General features: G+C 44.3%; 1 long non-coding RNA gene across 1 annotated transcript; it reads left to right on the top strand.

The window, feature by feature from the left end:
* The first annotated feature begins 930 nt into the window (after positions 1–930).
* Positions 931–5,978, top strand: LOC116647859. Its single transcript, XR_004302409.1, has 3 exons — positions 931–1,257; positions 4,033–4,231; positions 4,820–5,978. It is a non-coding gene; the product is annotated as an uncharacterized LOC116647859 (long non-coding RNA).
* Positions 5,979–11,117: the final 5,139 nt, after the last annotated feature.

Genomic DNA, 11,117 nt, shown 5'->3' with positions numbered 1-11,117 from the left:
AATAGATAAATTGCAGGGAATACTCCCCCATTTTACAAGTGGGTACAACCGAGTCTCAGAAGTTACCTGCTTCCCTCGGGTTACACTGTCCTTGAGGAGGGCTCCCCTCACCACTTAGGATGCCTGATCACCAGTCCTCCCAGGGACTGTGTTCTCTTGTTGGACACAGTATCCCTTTGTATCATCTTCAAAGAAAATCTTAGGGTTCAGGGGTTCCCTACGGCTTCTCAGTGCTCCAGATTTTCATGAAAGGAAGTAAGTAGCAGAATACCCCCAAGCTTGTTTGCATGTGGGGAAATCGAAAGAAAAGCAGAGCGGGTCAAGGCAGAATTCGACAATCAGAAGGACTGTAAGAGCCCCTCACTTGATAGATGAGGAGACAGAGATGTGTATGGGAAGGTGAGTCACGCAGGTCAAGACTGAACTGTGGTCCTGAGTCCCAGCCATGGACACAGCACCATGCTTCTGACACAGACAGAGAGGTTTCAATGGCCCTGAAGGATCTGCATCAGTACCTGTGTCTTCCTATTCCCTCCTCCCCACGCTTATGCACCCCTGAAACTCTCTGCTCAGCTCAGCATCAGCTTTGCACTTGCTCTGGAGCCTGGCCTTGTTGAACTTCCCTTCCCGCCCAGCTGCCCCCCCCCCCCCCCCCACCACTCTCCTGGATTCCCAGAGTCTTCACCTGCCCCTCAGGTCTCCTCTTCTCCCTCTGGCCCTCCTCCCCTCTGTTCACTTTGTCGGGTTATGAGTAATGGTGCCTCTCCTTGAAAGAGGAAAAAGATTGATGGCAGAGGAAAAGGCCAGTGAAGATCCCCCCTGCTTCTTCAACTCCAGCAGGAAATGTGCCTGTTGTGTGTTGGTTTATGAACTGGCCACATCTTCCCCTTCCAGATAAAGCCTGGCAGAAACTTGCCTGCCCCCAGTCACGTGTCCTTTCTGCAGCCAGGTCCAGGGAAAGATTCTCCAAGTTGGGTGTGCAAATAGGACCACCAGCGGGGAACAGGGGCTACTTTTTTAGATGAAGAGAGATCTAGACAACCATGCATTCTCTGGTCTTCCAGTCCAGCCTGACTTCTGAGAGCGCTTCAGTAGGATTAAGGGGAGATCTGCCCTTTTTGTTTTCAATTACAGGTCAAATCCTGCTCCAAGAAAATGGAATAACTCTGTACCATGAGAACAACTCTCTGGGTTTTTTCCTTATGTGATCACCACCACCTGAAGATAGTATTGTCAAAAAAGATACAGAATCCCCAGGTAAATTTGAATTCCAGATAAACAACCAGTAAATTTTTCTAGTATAAGTATATCCCAAATATGACATGGATAGACTTATACTAAAAGTGCATTCCTTGTTGTTCTTGTTGCTAAATCTGACAACCCTACCTGAAGAGCCATATGGCTTGTCTCTCTTTGGTCTATGTTCTAAGGATGAGTTTAAAAGCACTTTGGGGCAACAAAAATTCCCTGGATTCGGGCCCTGGGGCATCCTTCTTTGTATTTCCTCCCTTCCTATGTCCCCCACGGCCCGGCTCCTCCTGCCTGTCCAGAGAAGGCCCTTGGACCGCTAGCATGGTCAGGTTGATGGCATTCACTGGAGGAGGTGAAAGGGAGAACAGTGTTTTCAACTGGGAGGATCTTGCCTCTGGGGGGACACTTGGCTTTGCCTGGGGATACTTCTGGTTGTCACAGCTGGGTGGGGGATGCCGCTGACATCTTGTGGGTAAAAGCCAGGGATGCTGCCGAATACCCTGCAATGCACAGACACACACACAAGATCACACACACACAGATGCACACATACCACTGATCTGGCCCCAAATGTAAATAGTGCTGCAGTTGAGAAACTCCAGAGTGAGGGAGAAACGAGTTTTATTTTTATTTTATTTTTTAAAGATTTTATTTATTTATTTGTCAGAGAGAGAGAGAGAGCACAAGCAGGGGGGCAGAGGCAGAGGGAGAAGCAGGCTCCCCACTGAGCAGGGAGCTGGATGCGGGACTTGATCCCAGGACCCTGGGATCATGACCTGAGCTAAAGGCAGATGTTTAACCAACTGAGCCAGCCAGGTGTCCTGAGGAACTAGTTTTAAACTAAAGGCTTGGGGCTCCTGGGTGGCTCAGTCAGTTGAGCAACGGACTCTTGGTTTCGGCTCAGGTCACGATCTCAGGGTTGTGAGATCGAGCCAGGAATCAGGCTTTGCGCTCAGTGGGAGTCTGCTTGAGATTCTCTGCCTCTCCCCCTGCTCTTTCTCTCTCTCTCTCTCTCTCTGAAATAAATAAATAGACTCTTAAAAAAATACAATACAATACAATACAATACAATACAATACAATACAATACAGGTCTTGAGTAAGCTCTATGCCCAGTGTGGGGCTTGAACTAACAACTCTGAGATCAGGAGTTGCATGTTCTACTTTAAAAAAAAAAAAAATAATAATAAAATAAAGGGCTTGAGGCTTGAATACAAACCTTCAGCCTCAAAATACCCTCAGGCCCCTGGGCCCCATCATCAAGGATTGGAGAGGTAAACTGGGACCAGCGACCCCACCCCCTCCTCCACTCAGACCCCCGAGGCTACAAGACCCTGCTTCTGATTTCCCCTTCAAGGCTACCCTGGGTTAACTTTAACCATCTTCCACGCCGAGAACAATGTTAGGGGCTGGGCAGACTACATAAGGTGGGCTGAACCCTTTTCTCCAGCTTCCTGCCCTACCTGGCCACTAGGCCTCTTGGACATGAGCCATTTAAGGCTCTGCTCTGATTCCTGCAACCTCTTTCCAATGAGCCATTGAAGGTTCTTTCTTCCTGCATGGAGGCTGAAGGTGAGATGTCCCCTTGCTTGCTCCCCATGGGAAATTGGAAAGTCTTGAGGCAACAAATATCAGGCCTGCCCTGCTAAACCCTCCCCCCGCCCCCACTCCCCAGCACCAGAGTCCCCAGGCAGGACACTCCCAGAGTCAGGATTTATCCTGGTCTGGAAGTTACCCCAGCAAAGAAGAACTCTCACCTTCAGCAAATGAAATCAATTCTCAATAGCTTCTAGTTCAGGGAGGTTTCCAAGGTCAGCTTTCCTGCATGCCTGTTCACCCTCGTTTTATTCTTATGTGGCCCTCAACAGAGATGACCCAGAGCTGAGCCCTCACACCCAGCAGCTGCTAGCCTGCCGAGGATGGAAATATGAAAACTCCCCCATCTGCTTCTCTAAGAGTCCCCCATGTGGGGTGGGCAAGCGAAATCTAGTCCTTCCCTAGAATGCAAAAAAAACCCCAAAACCAAAAAACAAGCAAACAAACACTAAAATAAGAACAGAACAAAGGCAGAGACAAAAATAAGGAACCCCCAAAGCAGGGAGCTTTGCTTTTTTACGTAAAATCCTGTGATGTATAACCTTGAACTTGTTTTTGGAACTCGTGGAATTAAAAAATGGTCTCATCTTACGAATTAGATTTCCCACAGCCTCCTACTGCTTCACCGATCACTGGAGAAACAAAATACTGCATTTTATGTGACTTGTGACTTTCCCCTCTACCAAGCGCATGCACTAGTGGTGGCCTGTTGAATTTTAGCAGTGAAACTCAGAGCAGCCCCCCCCGCCCCGTCCTGACCCTTTCTCCGTCTACCCTTCACTTTGCCCCCCGCACCCCCCCACTCCGCCCTCGCCGAAAGATTTATAGAGCAGAGTGGCTTGAGAACAAATGAGCAGACATTAGGCTGATGTGTTCTGCATACTAATGACAAGATACGGCTTCTGTACCTAGGGGCAAAGCCAGGTCAGGCCAGTTTAACCATAAACTTTATTTATGGGCTTATAACCTTGCAGCTGCAGGAGCTCTGCCCAATCTTGGGGCCGAGATCCATCTCTCTCTATAGATTCATACATACCTCCTCAAACAAATCTGGGGGATGGGGGAGATCCAAGGAGTTTAAGCCAAAGGGAAACGTTGTGAGTCAGACAAGAACATCGTAGGAGTAAGAACAGTAGCAACAACTGTGGTACTAATACTTCTCATAAAATAATGATTCCTCCCTCAGACCTTCTGGACGAAAAATCTGCTCTATTACGTCTGAGTGTTCCACAAGTTAATGTTTAGAGCGACTCATCTTGGATCGTGAATCGCGGGACGAATCACCTGCTTTGAAATGGCTCGAGACCCTTCCTTCCTTCCTGCAGAGAATCTTCTGAGTTTGACTGCCTTTCGCGCATCAGCAGGCTGGTGCCTCCATCCAGAAGGTGCGAAGCTCAGAGCGCAGTGACTGCTCACCTTCCCTCCTTGGGTCCTCACCAGACCCCTCCTGCATTCCGATTCTGTGTTCCGACCACGTTGGCCCAAGTTATGTGTTACAACCTAGTTAGTGCAGCAGAAGAAAGTGCCCGGGGTCATCGCTTTGGTGCCCACTGAAATGGATCGGTCTTGCTTGGTGTTGGTGCCTGGACTCAGCTCTGGGATAGAGAAGGTGTAGAGAGTCTCTGCCACTCATTAAGGTTGGATGGGTCACCTGCTATGTGCCAGGCACTGTGCCTGGTGTCAGGGATACCACAGTGCACAAGATACAATGAGCCTCTCCCTGCGCTGAGCCCAGCGACGTAGGGGAGCCCACTCCCACCACTGAGAACATATTTCAGAGCATTTGCTGGCCCTTTTCTGGCTTATGACCTGTTATTTGTATAGCATGTCTGTCCTATGGGTTCCAAGACGAGCGGCATCAGCTAGATGGTTGGATGGCAGCCTCAGGATCCTGGGGGCTTGGGTCATAATCACTACCCATCCTCAGAGCGGTTAATCCATTTTATCTTCCTGCACTTCAACCTGCCTTTCAGAAAGTATCCAAGACATCCTGAGTAAAGAGCAGGAAGAGTTAGTGAACACTTGTGGCCTTCAAGAGAAGCTCAGGAACCCCACGGTCACCCTTCGGCACTGCTGCTTTTCTCAGGTACTGGGAATTCGCCTGTCAGTTCTGCTTCCTCTGAGGTGGGAAGTTGGATGAGGCCGTTCCTTGAGATTTGCTCATAGCAAAATATTCCCCTCTGGGGAAGGACCCTGGTCAACCTGTCATGAGATGCCCAAAACGGTTCTGTCAATACAAGCTCTGGTTCCATATGGCTCGGGTGTTTAGTTGCTGCTTAGTGTTGAAGGAAGGTAGCGAAAGATTTTTCCAATGGTTCTTTTAGGGAGTCTACTCCAATTTCCATCTCCCCCTTCCTTGTTTATCCCCTGGAAGTGGTAGGGGATACAGTATGGAAGACACCAGAGGGCCATAGGGGTGTGGGAGGATGAGAACAGGGGAGCTGATTTGTGTGTACCTTGGGGATGGGTGAGGCAGTGGGTTGGGGCCACAGAGCTTTGGAATTGGGCCAGATTCACTTGCCTCATACTAAGAGATCCATAGGAGAAGCCCTGGCCATTACACTGGGAAGATGTCTGCTGAGCCTCCATGCTCCAAAAGCGAGAGGTAGACTAGATCAGCTCTGGTTCTTGGATTGGGAGCTATCTCATTTTGCTGGTCACAGGAGTAGAAATTGCCAAGCACTTCTAGGAGAGGCCATTCAGTTTTGAAGGTCCAGGAGAGGAGAAGGAGACTCATCATTGCATGCTCAGTGAGGAAGGGACTGTGGATTTCATGTGGACAGAGAGAAAAGATTAGCATATCAAAGCTCTGGGGACCTGAGGGTAGTGGAGGGAACTGGAGGCTAGTGGACAGGCCTTGGCTTACCAGCTGTGACCTTGGACAAATCATCTCACTTACCTGAAGCTCAGTGTACAAAGATTTGAGATGGGTACTTTAATAATTCCTGCGCTAGGTACCTTGCAAGGCAGGAAAAGTATTTGTAAGGTCTATGTAAACTATAAAGTACTATAAAAATGTTAGTTTTTTGTTGTTGTTGTTTAGATGACTACTTGGACAGTGGCAATCAGATACTGCTGAGGATTTGTTGTATAAATGAATGCACAAACAATTGGAGAGTTTGAGGTCCCCACAGTTTAGTCATACTGAGTCAATGCCTATATATATATATTATATATACATATAATATATATATATATATAAATCTATGTGGTTATGATCACTTGTTAAATGACTTCATTGACTCTCCTGGTGGACATACATGTACATGCATGCTAGACTCCCAAGGAGAACATGAGGCTCCTTTGGGAAGGAAGTAGGTCTCTCCCTTTGCTGATGTTCCTCCAGTGCCTGCTATGGAGGGCTGTGCTCTCAGCTGGAAGTGACTTCCTTGGCTGACCAATCAATTGATTAACAAACTAGGAGTAGGGATGGACTTTCATGGACATAGAAATATGTCTTCTAGTCTCTTAATGTCTATGACATACCTGTGAGATCCCTGGAGTTGGCATCTATAGATACTGACTGGAGGATGGCAGGGAGTGCTGCAGCATATTGTGCTATTTGCTGGCACTCGCACTGAATATGGCTGAAAGGTAACATGTGGATCAAGATTCCTTTAACCTCTCCCCCCCACACACACAGTTAGTTTTGTCTCTGCTACTTCAAAATGAAGAGATCTTGAAGGAGTCACTTTGCTCTCTGATTCTTAGTTTGCTCATCTTCAAAATTGGATCACTAAGAGCTACTTTGCAACTATTGCGTGGTTTGGAAATAGTATGTGTAAAGACCCTAGCATGATGCCTGGAGCATGGTAATGCTCAATAGACATTCTTCTCCCTGTTGCTTTGGTACTGATCCAGACTCAATTCAAGACTGCATTTGCTAAGTGTAGAAACCAGTGTTCAGGTTATCTGTTTGCTTCCTTGAGAGACAAAGGACCATCCTTTTTATATATCCGCTGCTAGCTACATGGCTCATGCATCTGTTCCATTTATCCCATTTCATAGCTCCTGAGGATGTTACTTCTGCACTTCAACAGACCCCAGAGGATTCTTTTGTCATACATTGTTCATTCCTCATTTCATTCATCCATCAAACATTTATTAAGAACCTTCTGTGTTTCACATGCTATGATGGGCATTAAGATACTGCTAGGCCAACAGCACTGAGTTCAGAACATAAACAAACCTATAAATAATCTACTTCTAAACTCAACCCACAAAACCTTGATAATAAGGAAGGTTCCTACTGAGCCTCTGTTCACTGCCTGAAAGGGAGAATTTTAACTCATTGCTGAGGTTCAGGATGCCCTTATTCCTTTTTAGATCATGTCTTCTTTCCCAAAGCCAACAAAGAGAAAGAGATCATTGAAAGCAGGGTTGAAAGAAAGATGCTCAGCAATTTAAACTCTGCATCAGGGATCAGAAAACTTTTTCTGTAATGGGCCGGGTAGTAAGTTTAGGCTTTGTGAGTTGTAGTTTCTGTTGCAGCTACTCAAGTCTGACAGTATAGCATGAAAGCAACCACAGATAACACATAAATGAATAAACATGGCTACAGACCAATGAAATGTTATTTATAAAAACAGGCAGGAAAACAAAAAACACTAATGGGGGAAAAAAAATCAAAGATTTAAATAAATAGAGAGCTATACCATGTTAATGGATTAGAAGACTCAATATTGTTAAATGTCAGTTCTTCTAACTCGATCTATAGATTCACCACTGTTCCAATCAAAATCTCAGCAAGCTATTTTGTAGATATTAATAAACTGATTCTAAAGTTTATATGAAAAGGCAAAGGACCTCAGTTAGGCAACACTATACTGAAGAAGAAGGACATAGTTGGAGGATTCACACGATCAGATTTCAAGGGTTACTAAAGGGCTAGTCAGGGGAGCCTAGGTGGCTCAGTTGGTTAATAGCACCTGCCTTTGGCCCAGGTCATGATCCTGGAGTCCCAGGATTGAGCCCCTCATCAGGCTCCCTGCTCAGCGGGGAGTCTGCTTCTCCCTCTTCTTCTGTCCCTCCCCTGCTCCTGCTCACTCTATCTCTAAAATAAATAAATAAATCTTCAAAAAACAAAAAACAAGACAAAAAAACCTCAACAATAAGAAAACAACCCAATTAATGAGTAAACGATATGAACAGAACTTCACCAAAGAAGGCATGTAGATGGCAACTCAGCACATGAGAAGATACTCAGTATGTCATTAAAGAATTAAAAATTAAAACAATGACCTTTTTCTTCATAGCTATTAAAATAACTAAAATCCAAAAACTGACAATCCCAACTTTTGGCAAGGATGCAGATCAGCAGGGACTCTCATATGTTCCTGGTGGGATTGCAAAATGATACAGCCTCTTTGGAGGACAATTTGGCAGTTTCTGATAAAACTGAGCACAGTCTTACCCTACAATTCAGCTATCACGCTCCAGGTATTACCCAAATGGTTTGAAAACGTATGTCCACACAGAAATCGGCCTGTGCATAGCAGTTTTATTCATAATTGTCCCAAACTAGAAACAACCAAGATGTCCTTCATAGGTAAAGGGATAAATAAACCATGGCATATTCATACAATGGAATATTATTCAGCAATAAAAAGAATTGAACCATCAAGCCATCAAAAGACATGGATAGATCAAATGCATATTGTTAAGTGAAAAAAGACAGTCTGAAAAAGTGTAAGATTACAATTATATGACTTTTGGGAAAGGCAAAACTATAGAGATGGTAAACAGATGAGTGCTTCCCAGCAGTTCAGAGCGGATGGATAGTTGAAGAGGTGGAACACAGGGAATTTTTTAGGGCAGAGAGATTGTTCTGGATGATACTGTAATGATGAGTACGAGACATTAAACATTTATCAAAACCCATAGAACTTTACAGTGCAGAAAGTAGACTTTATACAAATTTTTAAAAATCACTTAAGCATTTGGGGGAATCCTGAGGTGGAATGTAGAATGCAACAAAAGAATCTTCAGTATATTACAAATGTAAGCAAATAATGAATGAAGTTGGGGAACAAAGTACTGACCTAATTAACTTTGGAAATGAGTGGAGTTTGTAAGACTACAGGCAGATGAGTTAAGAACTCTGAAGCTGGGTGCCTGGGTGGCTCAGTTGATTAAGCGTCTGCCTTCGGCTCAGGTCATGATCCCAGGGTCCTGGGATCGAGTCCTGCATCGTGCTCCCTGCTCAGAGGGGAGTCTGCTTCTCCCTCTCCCTCTGCCCCTCTCCCCTGCTTGTGTGCTCTTTCTCTCAAATAAATAAATAAATAAAATCTTTATTAAGAAAAAAAAGAACTCTGAAGCCATTATGCATGAATGCCAGAATTGGACAATTAAGTTGATGGATGGAGGATGGTGGGATCTGGTTTCTTATTGTTGGAGTGGGAGATTATAAATAAATAAGGAGAGGACGCGAGAAGTATCCATGTGGTAATGCATTAGAGACATCCCTGTGAACTCATATTTAGCTTAACATAGATACAGATGATTACATATAGAAATATTTATAGATACATGCACAGGTTAGTGTCCATCCATATGTCTCCTTGTTCCGTCAGCTGAGAGAACCTAAAAGTCATGACACCTCAGGAGCAATGAGCACACCCAATGCCCTTGATCTTCTCCAGTAAAAAGAGCCAGGGATCTTTGCAGAAATGGCTAATTCTACAGGGATGAGAAACATACAAAATTACCCTGGAACATCGTATAGCACCAGAATGTAAGACAATGTTCAAAAAATAAAGCAACAACAACAAAAACAGAGCAAACACCACACAAGGGGATGGGAGTATGTTAAAAGGATATAGGAACCCCCGGAAAGCTGGTTGAGCAAGAAAATCAAGTAATATGATATATATCCCAAAGTATCAAATAAATACTCATGAGTTCATAATGACATTACTAAGCAATTGAATGAATAAATGGAGAACAGGCAAATCTCCTGGGCAGAATTCCAAACAACTTATGTAGCCAGTGCATCTTAGGTGTGGGCTGTGCAAGGTGACTTTCTTCCAAAGAGTACAGTACAGACAGGGAGGGTGAGAAAGAGTAACTTCTCAGTGGACAAACCTGACAAACCTTCCCTGCATCAGGTGTTCCAGATGAACACCAACAGTGATGAATCTTATGGATTGCATGTGCCCTGGAAACGAGCTGATGAGAACGGCACCTCACATCTGTGCACTTCCTCTCCAAAACACATTATCCCAGTCTAATCATGAAAAAAAAATCAGACAGATCCCAACTGAGGGACATCCAACAAAATGCTGGATCAGTGTTCCTTAAAACTGTCAAGGTCAATGAGGCGCCTGGGTGGCTCAGTTGGTTAAGCGTCCAGCTCCTGATCTCAGCTCAGGTCTTGATCTCAGGTCGTGAGTTGGAGCCCTGCATTGGGCTCCACCCTGGGCATGGAGCCTACTTTAAAACAAACAAACAAACAAACAAAACTGTCACAGTCACCAAAAACAGGGAAAGTTAATCCGAGAAATTATCATAGCCTAGAGGAGTTTAAGGAGACATGATGACTACATAAAATGTGAGATCCTAGACAGGATCCTGGACCAGAAAAAAGGACATTAGGGGAAACTGATTTGAAGTATGGCCTTAAGTTGATAATAATTTATCAATGCTTGGTCATTAATTATGATAAATGTACACACTACTGCAAGATATTAATAATAGGGGAATAACTGGGTGTAAGATATACAAGGAATTTCTGAGCTATGTTCTCAATAGTTTTGAAAGTCAAAAATTATTCCCAAAATAAAAGTTTCCTTAAAAAAAAGAAATACAGGGAGCGGGCTGGGCGCTGTCCCCACAAGTTGTAATTTGCTGACTCCTGCCCTAGAAAAATGTCTTCAAACCTCGCGACTCATTAGAATCCCTAGAGGAACTTTTTAAGAACTTTATTTTTTAAAAAAATATGTAATTTAGATATTTCAGAAATTAAGATAGTATACAAAGTCTCTATCTGACCCTTGTTCCTAAATATTTGTCACCCTCTGCTCCTTGTAGGCACCATTTTCATTATTTTCTTGTGTATTCTTCCCGTCTTTCTTTATGCAGATGCAAACAATATGAAAGCATATTCTTGATTTTTTTCCCTTCCTATAGGAAGGCTACTCTGCCTGTTGCTTTTTTTTTTCTTTATATATATCCCCAAGATCTTTCAGTATCAGTGCAGAGAAATCTTTCTCATCCTTTTTTAACGGAATGCATAGTATTCTAGGTTGAGATTGTACCAGACTTTATTTAACG

This window comes from Phoca vitulina, unplaced genomic scaffold, assembly GCF_004348235.1.
Source record: "Phoca vitulina isolate PV1807 unplaced genomic scaffold, GSC_HSeal_1.0 scaffold41, whole genome shotgun sequence".
Classification (NCBI taxonomy): domain Eukaryota; kingdom Metazoa; phylum Chordata; class Mammalia; order Carnivora; family Phocidae; genus Phoca; species Phoca vitulina.
The sequence above is the reverse complement of the archived record's forward strand: the minus strand, read 5'-3'. Positions and strand labels throughout refer to the sequence as shown.